At 38.9% G+C, this 10,003-nt stretch overlaps 1 long non-coding RNA gene across 1 annotated transcript in view; it reads right to left on the reverse strand.

Annotated features, from left to right (window-relative positions):
* Positions 1-7,298, reverse strand: part of LOC308661143 — a 31,973-nt gene extending 24,675 nt beyond the window's left edge. The window contains exon 1 of the long non-coding RNA XR_014024898.1: positions 7,246-7,298. This is a non-coding gene — a long non-coding RNA (uncharacterized lncRNA). The remainder of the gene's footprint in view (positions 1-7,245) is intronic.
* Positions 7,299-10,003: the final 2,705 nt, after the last annotated feature.

The raw sequence follows: 10,003 nt of genomic DNA on the forward strand, positions 1-10,003 counted from the left end.
AGGAAGAGGACTGTGCCTGCACCAACCTAAAGTAGCTGCTAAGTAATAATAAGATAATTAACAAGATAATTAGGTGCCATGGTTAAAGGCATCAGGCTAGAAATTGGGAAACCATATATTCTAGTCCTGCCTTTAGCACGAAGCCAGCTGGGTGAACTTGGCTCAGTCACTCTCTTTCAGCCCTAAGACAGAGGCACTGACAAACATACAAAGGGATTTGTCTAGACACCCACCAGATGTCAGAAACTGACTCAAAGGCAACATTAATAGCAACTGAATTTGGACTGTACACATTTCTTCACTTTTATAATGTATTCACTTCTAATCCTCTTAAACACACTGAAGCCAAGAAGGTTAGAAGTGAAAACATCATGACAGTGAAGAAGATCTTAAAGTCCAAACTCAGCAGAGGGAAACACCACCAAGCCAATTAATACCTAGGCAAATGTAACACCTTTTCCATACGCAACTGGAATCGTGAACTGGACTCAAGCAGAACTAAAAGCCCTGGTAGGAAGACGAGAAAAATAATGACAATGAATCATCCATGCTTCATCCATGCAGTGTTGTTGACGGACTCTACTTATCCAGGAGCATAGGTGGGTGTGGAATGCTGCAAGTAGACCAGACAGTTGAAGGAGAAGAAAAAAGGCATTTGAAGAGTATCTAAAGCACAGTGAAGAAGACACACTGAAGCTAATATACCATGAAGATTCGTGAGTACTGGCAAACCAAACTGGCCTACAAGAAAGACCAAGTGAATAAAAAAGACATGGCAAGACGAACTACTACATGACCAACACACACACACACTTCTAGCAGGCAAGACCTGGCAATGCTAAGAGCAGTAAAGTTGAGGGCAGAGCCAGAGGGATAATTCTGGATCTAACAAGCATATAGTTTGCATTAATGCTATAGATCAAATCACCAGAGGTTGAGCTCCACTTGAAGGAAACATTACCTTTTAAGAAGTATTTTCATTGCTCTATTTTTATTTAGGCTAGCGATATTATAATAAATATTATAATAAATGGGATTACAATAAAAAAATAAAATAAATATTACTTTCTGGACTTAACTGTGGATTCCTTTTCTAAAATTTATGATCAGCATAGCTGAATCTAACAGTTTATTGAGCTCCCATCAACAAAAAGTATGGCTTATAGAGCCATAAGGATCCCTGCCTGCCTTTCCTACAGTATGGGCTAGCTGATGAACCTGATGGGCAGGAAATATTTTGCAGATGTCATCCTGCCATTAATAGGAGAAAATCAATCAATCCAGTCTCTGCCAACCAGTTGATCAAATCACAGCAGTGGTTTTCCACAGCTAAAGAGAACTGGAATGAGATAAACAATATATAAAGGGATATGAATAAAAGTGTGCATGGACAATGAATAACTTCATCCTTGCAATTGCACAGGGTTCAGAAGATTGCAGACCCATGCCACAAGGTGATATACAAGTAGTCCTTGACTTACAACACTTCATTTAGTGACTGTTCAAAGTTACAATGGCACTAAAAAAAAGTGACACAACCATTTCTCACACTTATGATCACTGCAACTTTCCTCCGGTCACATGATCAAAATTTGGATGCTTGGCAACTGACTCATATTTATGACGGTTGCTGTGTCCCAGGTTCATGTGATCACCTTTTGTGACTTTCTGACAAGCAAAGTCAATGGGAAAGTCAGATTCACTTAACAACCATATTACTAACTTAACACCTGCAGTGATTTACTTAACAACTGTGGCAGGAAAGGTCGTAAAATGGGGGCAAAGTTCACTTAACAAATGTCTCACTTAGCAACAGAAATTTGGGCTCCATCATGGTCGTAAGCCGAGGCCTACCCATACTACACATTAAATCAAAACTCAGCCAATACTAACAGTTTCAACCCTATTCATTACTGTATAACTTTTTCTTTTCTTTTTGACATAAAGGCTCATCCACAGAGCAGATGGGAGGCATACTAATGCAGTCACCAAATAATCCAATTCCTCTGCAGCTTTTAACCTCTAGGTCTTCTCATTTCAAATGCCTATCCTTAGAAAGTCTCTTTTTTTTTCCTTCATGTTTTTTTCCTTCCCATAAAGTTAAAGACCATGTTTTGGGCAGCATAATACCTATAGAGGTTTTTCTTGAAGCTAAGAACAACTTTTTATATTACAGAGTACTGGATGCTTTAGTTATTTTAGCAAAGCCTCATGGTTAAGGATGACATGGAGAGCTTGCTTGTTTGTTTTTCTAACAATTCTTTTTCCCCCCTCTTTTTTCTTTTTAATGCTGTGTGGAAGATTTCTACATCAAAAGCTGCCAAAATATTCTTTTTAAACATTAAGAATCAAAAGATCAGGTCTTGGATAGTAGAAGGACAATTTAAATTGACTCTCAGAGATTTCCATTAGGAAAAGATCAGTCTTGTTGCAATTAAGCTAATCGAATCAGAGAAACACAAGTAGACTCTTAGGTCATCTTGTCTACCCTGGGGGGTTTGTGCATCATGGTTTGTTTGTTTTTTTGCTTCCACTAACCTAATTTGGAGCATTCTGATCTGCTAATACTTTTTGTTCTTTGATTAATGTCCACTGGAGTGAATAATTTATGCTCTGGTGTGTGTGTGTGTGTGTGTGTATTTCAAACACGAGGCCTAAAAACCTTTTCCACTCACTAAATTGCAAACCAAGCAAAATTATCCGCAACCTTTGTAACCTCCCGGATTCCCTCCCTCCCTCCCCAGTATTGCTCAGCTAGGAACCTGAAGGCAGCTCCCTCTTGGGGAAAACAAAGTGGTTATTAGGGACCAAACGACAGCCTTGAATTGACTGTGTTACAGCATCAGTTGTTTAATATTGCAGGGTATCTTCTAGCATATATTTTTGTCCTTGCGCAGGTTATAATCATGTTAGCAAAGGCAACTCTGGGCCGCTGAGACACTCCCTTTCCTGCCTCTAATCTGTACCCAATGACATCTGGTGAAATCCACAGAGGCAGAGCTAACAATCTCATTTCCGTGCATACCATGACAAGGAGAAGGGATTATGCTGGCATTCCCTCAGAGGTGTGGACCTGCTGCTTTAATTGTTAACCCCCACTGTAGACTCTGCATCAGCTAAGGAAGAGAGGAATTCAGTTATTTGGGTGCTGGTGCACCAGGCGATGTTCAGGTTGCCAACTGTCCAAATCAACTTCTATGCCTTTTACAGTACTTTGATCCAAAAGAAACTAGAGAAAAATCAGATGGAGTCTGGTATCGCCTTTTCTGACTAACACATTTTATTAAAAAGCATAATCTTTTGCAAATAAACATTCCCAAAACTCTGTAGATGATACTTTCATAGCAGTAGAGGGGGGGGGGAAAGTATCTTCTGCTAATGGAGAATCCAGACAACATGTGTGGCTGATATGTGGTTGGCTTGTTTGTGGTTCAGAGTATAATGTCATATGAACCAAGCAAACTAGTTATTTCAATAAACCATAGTTAAAGTGTCATGTAAACACAGCTATTCCCATCCACCTGCTGTTAGATTTTTTTTTTAAATGGTAATTTTAGGCACAATTGGCTATAAAATACAATTAATAGAATAGCAGTTTTTTCTAGCCAGGTGATCTCTGAATATGTTGGTCTACAATTCCCATTAGGTATATTTTCCCATTGTGTGTGTACATAAAAATGCTATATTAAAAAGTTCCCTTTTTATGACCCTGTAATCCCTTAATTCAGAGTAGAGTTGGGGCAACTGGGTAGAGCTGAGCATTTACAGACTGGATGCCCTTCCTGACGTCATGCAGAGTTCGCAGCAGCTTTTTTTCTTTGCTCCTTAGGACAGAAAAATCGGCCACTACCTAGGACTGTACTCTCAACCTACCAAGCAGGAAATGAGCATCTTTACCACTAGGCCACCACACTGCTATAAATATACTATATATCTATATAACATATGTTTGTGTGTGTGTATATACACAGACAAATACACAGACAACTTGATGGCACTATATATGCCACTGAGAGATATGAGTGACTTCTAGTCTAAAAGTGTGCAATACAACAATGAAATAGTCAATTGCTATTTTTATATAAATGACTAAGGGTTAAAATTATGGACCGAGTACTACATATTTGAATTGATATAATTCCAAATCAATAGAGAGATTCACATGACCGTGTCTTACCTATAGCAAAATAAATAAATTGCAGAGAATCTTTGTGAAATCAGAAGACTAAGAAGCAAGCACTGACTTCTATATTGCTTTTGACTGAGGAGAGGCTTCCTGCTATTTCCTTTGAAGATAAAACACTTCTGAAACTTAGCCTGCTGAGGAAATCAACAGCTATATGTCAAGTGCTTTTTTTTTTAACTTCAAGATTCCATATTGTGTAAACCCCATCCCAATTAAGGGGAAAAGATTTTAAAAGATAGGCCAGGCTTCATGTTCCTCATTTGAATGCAAGTTTTGAAGTTCCCTTTAGAGGTTTCAAAAGCCAGGATCTGAAAGCAAAAAAAAAGGCTATTCTTCTCTGTGTAAGTTGTACTGCAATCATATCCTTTATCCCTGAATACATGACACCTTCTATTAGCAAATGCATTAACCTAAAAAATGCCATCCCAGGGTGATTCTGAACTGCAGAAATGGGAGTGCAACTAGCCTTAGCTAATCTCAAAAAATATAAACTGGGTTGGAATTTATTAGTACTTTATGAGGAAGCATCAGGAAATGCCAAGCTAGACTGGAAATTTTTAAAAAAAAATCCTAGAAGACAATAATGGCAAATCACTTTTGTATTTTTAACATTTACAGTATGTGACTGGCTGCTAAAATATTAAATAGAACAAATAGGTCTTCCTCTTTTTGTGGATTTTCTGTTTGCGCTCTCTCTTGCTCTCTCTCTCCCCCTCCCTTCTTCCCTCCCTCCCTCCCTCTGGTTTCTCTTCAGATCGTATAAATCTTTCGCCTTTTACCCCTTTAACAAGTGTTTCCAAGCAATCTCAGTGGGCAAGAGAACAGGTTCCTTTAAAGATGCAAAGAAATTCACATTGATAAGAGAATAGAGGCACAATACAGTGAGGCATGAGATAGCGTAAGAAATCATGTACCCTTCCCCCCTCAAAAAAAATGTTGTAACTAAATGTATAAACCAAAGCAAGGTAAACCTATTCAGGGTTCTTGATATTTATTTTCTTATCCAGTAACTTCAGATACAAGATACAAGCCAGGAATATCAGGAATAGGCAAGAACTAGGGGGAAAAAACAACCAACCACTAAGGCCCCCTGGCTAGGTTTTCTGCTGTTCAAAAGGGATGAGTTTAATTGATAGGTGTCTGTTTCCTTTAGGCAATGAAATAATTATTGTCTATTTTTTTTTCTTAGGTGGGTGTGAATGAGCCAGGAAGTGGCAACCTTCTGCCAGTCCACTTTGTGTATTTGTTGCAAAGGAATGTTGACAGACAGAAAGTGAAGAAGAACTAAAGAGCCTCTTGTTGCAGGTGAAGAAGGAGAGTGCAAAACTTGGGTTGAAACTTAACATTAAGAAAACCAAGATCATGGCATCTGGCCCTCTCAATTCCTGGCAAATAGATGGGGAAGAAATGGAGGTAGTGACAGATTTTATTTTCCTGGGCTCCAAGATCACTGCAGATGGGGACTGTAGCCAAGAAATTAAAAGACGCTTGCTCCTGGGGAGGAAAGCCATGGCAAATCTAGACAGCACACTAAAAAGCAGAGACATCACCCTGTCAACAAAAGTGCGTATAGTCAAGGCTATGGTCTTCCCAGTTGCAATGTATGGCTGTGAAAGTTGGACCATAAGAAAGGCTGAGCGCCAAAGAATTGAGGCCTTTTAACTCTGGTGCTGGAGAAGACTCCTGCGAGTCCCTTGGACTGCAAGGCGATCAAACCGGTCAGTCCTAGAGGAGATCAATCCTGACTGCTCTTTAGAAGGCCAGATCCTGAAGCTAAAACTCAAATACTTTGGCCACCTAATGAGAAGGAAGGACTCACTGGAGAAGAGCCTAATGCTGGGAAAGATCGAGGGCAATAGAAGAAGGGGACGACAGAGAATGAGGTGGCTGGATGGAGTCACTGAAGCAGTAGGCGTGAGCTTAAATGGACTCCAGAAGATGGTAGAGGACAGGAAGGCCTGGAGGAATGTTGTCCATAGGGTCGCGATGGGTCGGACACGACTTCGCAGCTAACAACAACAACAATGTTGACAGAAAGTGACCAGAGAGAGCCAGGCAATGGAATAGCTTTCCCAGACAATTCAGAAGAGGTTTTAAGCATGGCTGGCCAGCTAGGGTTCAGTTTCTTCACAGAAAGGTTAAGTTAAAACAAAATATATTAGAGAATACCCACCAAGGGGTTGATGGATAGAAGAAGCTGGCTCTTCACTCTTGCTGTAAATAACCTGATATTCAGCCAGATTTGTAGACTTTTTTTAAAAAAAAAAGCAATAATATCTGTGTATATGAACATGATTATGATTGCCAAATTATATGGAAGTTAGGGAAGTTAATACTGTGGGGATGGGATACAAAAGATATTTGTTGAATAAAACAAAGCGATATGATGTCAAGAAAAAAATGGGTAATGAATTTGTATTGAATAGAAAAAGTAACCAGTGCAAAATAAGCACTTTAGAATAGTTGGTCATACAGAGAGAATGACTGAGGAAAGCAAGTATATGGGGAAAAAATAAGAAAGGAAAATCTGGGAATATTGTGTTTAGATGGAGTTATGTGATCTTCAGAAAGGAAAGCTGAGGAGTTCATGAAAGAGCATAAAAAGTTAAGGATGACTTGCAATGACTGGAAAATATGGAGAGGCATACCGAATGGTTTGGGGTAAACCAGCTTTAGCTATATTTCTTACTCTTTTATATCTCACGCCATAATTAATTTGGCTGCCAAGTTGGGATTTCCCCTTTGTCCCACTTTTGTTTACAGAAGCCAAATAGGTTTGTCATTATTCTTTGCAATGCTCCCTGACAAATCTATGAATAGTCCCTAAGCTTAGGAGCAATTAGACTACATGGATGGTACACAAATCTCTTTCTTGAAATCAAAGGCACACAGTGGTTCTGTCCAGCAAGTGGCAGGGTTGCAAGCCATCTATCCGTTTGTTGTCTGTAAAGCTGCAGCTAGAAGAAAGTAACACACCGGTCTTAATTCAAATCACATTTGCATTCACAATACTCAGCATTAAGAAGCACAAAACATGTTTATGAATAAATAATATTTACCTTCCATCATTTCATGTACATAAGCCCATTATGTAATTCTGCCTCTTCACTTCCAGTATCGGCAGCTGCTTCACTTTGCATAAAGGTATTTATGGATTTGCTGTTGGTTTCATTTCCTCAATTATATATACTATTATAATATATTTAAATATGCTGATATATTACTTACATGTAAGCTCTTTGTGAAACATATCTTGGTTTTTTGAGAATAGTACTTTACACTCATTTCCAAAAATATGTTCTCAGGTGCAAACCTAGGACCTATCTCCAACTCTTTAAAGCTTCTATGTCATTTCCAAGGCTGACACATTAGCTGCAGGGGCATCTGCATAATCCTGAGAAAAGCTGGCATCTTTAAAGATTTGCGGACAGGTATTATATATGTAAGGGACGCGGTGGCTCAGTGGGTTAGGACGCTGAGCTTGTCGATCAGAAGGTCGGCAGTTTGGCGGGTCGAATCCCGAGTGCTGCATAACAGAGTGAGTGCCTGTTACTCGTCCCAGCTTCTGCCAACCTAGCAGTTCGAAAGCACGTAAAAATGCAAGTAGAAAAATAGGGACCACTACGGTGGGAAGGTAACAGCGTTCCGTGCGCCTTTGGTGTCTAGTTATGCTGGCCACATGACCACGGAGATGTCCTCGGACAAGCGCTGGCTCTTCGGCTTTGAAACGGAGATGAGCACCGGCCCCTAGAGTCGGAAACGACTAGCACGCATGTGCGGGGGAACCTTTACCTTTTTATTATATATGTTCTCTAAAGTCCTCTTTGGCCTTATCCATCAATCTGTCTATGTATCTGTCTGTCTATCTATCTATCTATCTATCCACAGTAATTCATATCTTCCAATCCAGAATGTGGTTAAAATTAAAACAAAAAGCCAAAACAATATTAGATCATACTGAAGTTTTATATAGATTAGCAAGCAAGTTGTAATAGTGGGCAGCCCCATGCTCTATAGGCGGGATGTTTTCTCCAGGAACTGTTTTCAGAGCTGTATTACCTTTGTGCACTTAGCTATCAAAACCCATGGTTCTTGTTATACAATTTCCATTGAATTAGCTAATCCTGTTAAAACTAGCTAACCTTGTGGGCATTTCCATGACACATGGTAATGAATCTTAGAAATTGGCATGTCTTGAGTCTATTTCCAGTGAACTTAATTGGGTAATTCCAATCTTCTAATATTGCACTCTGATGATTCTACATAATATGTTATGCAACAAAGACTTCCTATCTGTTAACTGAGAAACCTATACATAGACATTTTTTTATTAGCATGAACAGACCTGTCGGTATGCTATTGAAATGAATGGCAACCACTAGGCGTATGCATTAGAGTGCCTGAATCTATATGGACATTCTAGATTGTGGAACATATGTCTAATAAAGAAATATGAAAAATTATTCTACAGTAACACATTAACTGCACAAACTAATCAATTGGAATTATCATTTCTCATGATGAAGCTACTGGAGCTACCCTAATAAACATTTCCAAAATGCAAATTAAAAATCAGAGGGGAAAAATGTACTTCCTGGTTTTGAACCTGATATGTATTGGAAGCAACATACCCAAAACATTCTCCCTTCTTCCTCCATCAGAATCATTAAAATAACTGATTAGAAGAATTTTTGTTATCACATAATTTTAAAGCAATAAATGGAAATAAAAAGTGCATTTTCCAAAACATTGTTTCTCAAGTTTTCTGCATTTATTTATTTATTTATTTATTATTTTAATCCCATTTATATCCCGCCCTTCTCCGAAGACTCAGGGCGGCTTACAATTTAAGCACAAACCAATGTGCTTAGCAATAGTTTAGAAAATGTGAACACCGAGTGAAGCCCACGCTACCTCTGCACATCTTTAACTATGGAATATAGAAATACTTTTTTTTTGGCAAATAAGACAGTGATAATGGTTGAATCTGTATATCCTTTCCCATCCCAGTGATCTTTTAAAGGTCTGTTTAAACAAAATCATATTCAAAATATTCACTCCAAATTTACTTGAAATATTTTAATCTACCTCATATCATAGAAATTACTAATAGCACAAACTTGCTGGAATCTTTGAATAATAAGGAACTACAGACAATAAATTGCCATTTTAATATGCTCATTACACTTGAACTGCTTATGCAAGGTCACAGTTCTACTTAGGAAATTATATATGAATTCATATTAATAACTGCAATTGAAACTTGTTAGTTATTATCAGTTTTCTGAATTTTAATATTCAGTCTTACTTGTAATGTATTTCAGAAACCAGCTGACTGGTAGTGATTGCTAGAAGGCTGGGTTGGACCACCAGATGACCTATCTTCTCAGTATCATAAGGTAAAGGTAAAGGTTCCCCCGCACATGCGTGCTAGTCATTTCCGACTCTAGGAGCCGGTGCTCATCTCCGTTTCAAAGCCGAAGAGCCAGCGTTTGTCCAGCATGACTAGACGCCAAAGGCACACGGAATGCTGTTACCTTCCCACCGTAGTGGTCTCTATTTTTCTACTTGCATTTTTACATGCTTTGAACTGCTAGGTTGGCAGAAGCTGGGACGAGTAACAGGCGCTCACTCTGTTACGCAGCACTCGGGATTCGACCCGCTAAACTGCCAATCTTCTGATCAACAAGCTCAGCGTCCTAACCCACTGAGCCACCGCATCCCTCTCAGTATCATAGCCTGTCATTTTTAAATCCACTTTCAAATCGTTTCAATCATGTCAGATAATACTTGTTCCCCTTCCATAACATTTTAAAA

The sequence above is a fragment of the Vipera berus genome, assembly GCF_964194415.1.
Source record: "Vipera berus genome assembly, chromosome: 2".
Taxonomy (NCBI): domain Eukaryota; kingdom Metazoa; phylum Chordata; class Lepidosauria; order Squamata; family Viperidae; genus Vipera; species Vipera berus.